The sequence below is a fragment of the Varroa destructor genome, unplaced genomic scaffold (assembly GCF_002443255.2).
Source record: "Varroa destructor unplaced genomic scaffold, Vdes_3.0 BEIS01000004.1, whole genome shotgun sequence".
Lineage (NCBI taxonomy): Eukaryota > Metazoa > Arthropoda > Arachnida > Mesostigmata > Varroidae > Varroa > Varroa destructor.
Window position 1 is genome coordinate 344,515 of NW_019211457.1, and position 4,652 is coordinate 349,166.

The following is a 4,652-nucleotide window of genomic DNA, read 5'->3' on the forward strand; positions in this document are numbered from 1 at the left end:
CCCTCAGTCGCCTTATATATATATATATATATATATATATATATATATATATATAAGGCGACTGAGGGTGATTGTTAAGAGCTGATGTAGTAATAGGCGAAAATGGAATAAGTTAGCAGGAACAGGTAGACGATGGTCAGACGATATATAGCGGAGTGACATCGACCTAGAGGTCGGAAGGACGAGTATGAGAAAGGGCGTATGAAGTTTGATTTGTTGAATGTTCTAAGCAGGACTGAAATTCTAGGTTTTTTGCGTGCCTAGATATGCTTTCTTTTTGCCTACATCAAATTATGCTACCATCAAAGAAGACTTATGGTGACTATGAATAGAATATTATTTTATTTTTTCGTTAGTTTTTGGGCTAGGAAAGAATCTATTTTCATATAAATGTTGTTTTTACGTCGTTACACATCCTGCTAGAGAGCGGCCCGCTAATTCACTAATTTATCATGGGAACACCGTCAGCAATCACGCTGGTTTTGAACTTTCTCAGCCAAGGAAGGGTACAAGAACGTATAGGACACGTTTGCCTTATCTGTTTGTTCATGTATAAAGTGTGCATAAATAAACTTTTAGATAATGCTTTTTAATACGGTGGAGTTTTATTAAGTACTTCGTAAAGTGTCACCTATTTAATGGGCAGAAACTCTGTTACATCTTACTTAACGGAGAATTTTCCTATTTTTCGTAATTGCTAAAGTAGAAAAAACAGTGAAAATTAACTGCTATACGTTGTTATAACACTATAATAGTTAACACCTGGAGTTACAAGCAGAACTTGTCTCGAACGTGACTCCGTTTTCGAATTTTATTGCGGTCAGATTATCAGCTAGATTAAATATACACTGTAGGTATTCGTTAATTGCCTAGAGCTATAAAAAGACTTAGATACGACAAATTCGTATTTAAGGGACGTCTGGCAAACTTTCGAGTAGTTCTGAAAGGTCAAAAGTCGTTGTCCGATTTTGTCGCTTACCAATGTGGCTTTCGTAAAAATCTTGATAAATTAGAGATCTTGAACTTATAATTTCGTGACACACAAAAACACACCCTGTTATTGTTATCAATATTCACGTTTAGTCAGACGTTTTGCTTGGCAAACAATACATGTAAGACCATAACGTATAAAACAGACAATGGTAACTAAACGATGCTGTAGACGTAACACTGTATAAAAATTCCATTACAGCCGCCTCAATGGTTGTTCCTGTGACCACGTAATTTTGCATTCAGCCAGTGACTTCGATGTGGCCTATTACTTAATCAAGATTAAGTGAACGAGCCTTGAGGGTGCATCGTTTATAGGGAATCTCAGTATCTCCAGTGATCGTTTCGGCGCTGTCACGTTCTTCTACTAACTAATCTGTAAGCTATAGTTTTCACGCTTCTATGGAAAATCTGCCATACTCTATGTATTTGTTATGTTCTTTCCGTCGGAGCGAACAGAGGCCGTTTCTTTGTTTCAATCGCGAAAGAGAGTTCTTTTGTTCTCGAGGGACAACCTCGACAGTGAAGTAACTCTTGCGAGCCACATACTATAAACTTGAAGATACCTAGAATTTAGAACAAAAAGAGCATGCACTGTTGATCAGCAGCAGGATATCGGCGACCAGTGTAAGATCCTTACGGATATTTATAACGATGAGTCGATTTAATCAATTTGACTAAAAATTAATTTACGCTAATACATATATTTCTTATATTTTATATAATATATAAATTATGATATGTAAAAAATATAAATAAAGAAAGCGTTTTTCCAGGTGTTGATCGTACCTGACAGATAAGCATTTTAATGCCAGTAATGATAATGAACGGTACGGCGTTATTTGCAACCGAAAGCTAGCGTTCATCTGAAAATTTTGCACGATCATAAATAGATAGAGGATATCGGCAAGCGTCAACTATACTTGACATACTAACGTCTGAATTCGAAATCGTCAGTATAACCGGTACCGTGGAAGTTCTAAGTAGCAGCCACTTTTGCCTGTTATGATAGTGTTGACAACGGTTCCTTACCGCCAGCCTCGGACCTACCTCGCGACTTACCCTTCGCTACACATCCCATCACAGCAAATCCTTCGTGGGCGTTCGAGCAAAACATCCATTGCGAGCTTAGGTCGTGCATGGATTATCCAGCTGCAAAAAATTGTCAAAAGCAAAGGCGCTACCTACTAATTCCCGTCTGACTAAATACAGGAGACAGGGATTACAGAACAGGTAGAAACAGCCATTTCACGTTAGGGATGTGCAGGTTGTATGAGTTTTTCCCTTTGAATACGTACAAACCCAATTAAAATCAAGTAATTGCTCTTTAACGCTTTCGGTCGCGATTATGATTTTAGGCTGATGATTTCGTAGGTAGAGTTTTAGATGTCAACGGAAATTCTGTTTCCTCTGTTTGTCCAGTCATTGTAGTCTAAAAATAGAATTTAAAGCCTAGTTTATCTTTCATGATAATACATGAAGTTCGCTAGCACAAGATGAAAATTTTCAGATATCCAATTCAAGTACCAGGTTATAAATGATCAAAAGTTCCATGCGGTTCTAAATATATGAATATCATATCCATGTAAACATTTATTCTATACTTTAAAATGACACGCAGCGTATGTTCAAGCTCTCGCAATTCCACATCTTTCAGATCTAAGGCCTTCCAAAATTTATTAACTGATACAGCAGGCGTATGTAAACTATCGTGCATTTTTTATTAGGATGTTTATATATGACGGCTGTCAAGCCCCTAATATTCTATCGGATGATGATCAATCCTATAGAGAAAATACAATCTGGCACCATCTGGATCCTTTGCGTATTTGAAATGATTGAAACAGCTGATTAAGTTACATACGTTTCTACTTAACTTTAAATTTCATTCAGATCAATTTCGATTATTTCGAAAAGACCCTTCACATACATGTTTAGAGCTTTTATGCCCGGTGCTACTTTAGATATAGTTTCAGACGGCTGGTTTTTGCCAAGCATGTCTATGCCCATTTTTCAAACCTAGGTTTCAGTATTTCGGTAGATATCATAGGCAAAGCGTTAGCGCTAGACCATCACGAGTATCTGCCTAAGCCGTATCATGCCTTCCTGTTTCAGTTTTATTACTCCATGGATCGCATAATAGATTAGGAACGACACGGTCCGGATGGCTGACCCTTGCGCATCTTCGAAATTGCGTTATCATAATGACCATGAACATCCGGCCATCACTAGTTAAATTTCAGTGTCACTGGCGATTTTCTACCATGACGCACAGTTACTATGCCTACGTGTCATAGGCGTGTTGAAGAAACCCCGGATAACACGTCCAGTAGGACCCGCACTGACTTGATTTTCCAGTAAGTTTTTTGATGCTACACGGAAAAGGCAATCTTAAGGACCTACTCACACAGTAGGAACGGTTGAAAACGTTGGACATAGGCAAGACAAAAAAATAGATAAGGAGTGACGTTGGTTTTTTTCTGTTGTGTTGAATGAACGCTTTGTCTTTTCGGTCGTAGCTCGTCCGTATTTCTGGCGCTTCCCGCGCGCGTCCATACCGTTGGAATCAGAAAAGTGGCCGTGATTGCTTTATATCTGTATCGTCGAAGCCAACTTTCTTGCAGTTGTTTTGTACAGGGCCTGATCGTTGGCGCCATTGCGGTCGTCGCTTACCGAGGCGTCAACGCGGCGACAATGAATTGCTATCCACGTCTCGCCTTTGACTCGTCTTGTTTTTATGAACGTGTATATACGTGTGTGTGTGTGTGTATGTATTTCTATGTATGTAAATGATGAGTATCTGATGACAAATGGGTACAAACTGATCGAGTTTAGTGGTAGTGATACCGAACGATGGCTAGAAGCCGACGAGGGCTACTTGAGACAATTAAGAAAAGCGCGTCTGTATTGCGCCAACGGTACAGATCGGCGTATCGGCCTTTTGGCGTCACACTGATGGAATTGGGCAATAATAGCAATGCGATCTTTATGCTTGATGCAACTGCCGAGCCAGTTTCTACCCAAAACGTGTGCTTTTCGGGTGGCCAGAGAGAAAGAAACAAGCAAATACGTACAGGGGAACCAAACGGATGGAGAGTATCATAGATACTACAGACTTGATATTTTGCCCTACTCTTCGTTGCCCATATCTGCTGTGTGGCAGGACGCGATGAGCACCCGATTCAGCCAAACGAAATGAGTGGAGGCTTTAGATACGTTAAAAATGAAATGGAGAAAAATCATACTCGAGACCTCTTACGAATTAGCATATGTACATTGAGACAGTTAACGTGCTGTCAAAGTACAAGTGTAAAGAAATAGCTCCATACGCCGAAACGCTGGTCGTAACCAAAGTAGCAGACGATGATTGCCGAGACGGGAATGCTGAACTCAAATAAAAAAAAAAACCATCGAGGCCTCGACGCCTACGGGACCCGGAAACCCTATTACCAGCTGCTTAGTTTCCAACGCTCGGATTTCTACATTTGCTAATTGTCCGGCACCAGCAGTACTGCAAGAGCGAATCATTGATCCATTTGCGCCGCCCGCAAGACTGTAGCGTTTGGCGTTACGGCGGCGAGTCTCAACGGCAACCCGACGCGACGTGAAATAATCGTAAAGCGACAACAGAAACAATAACAGAAGCCGAAATAGCGGCATTT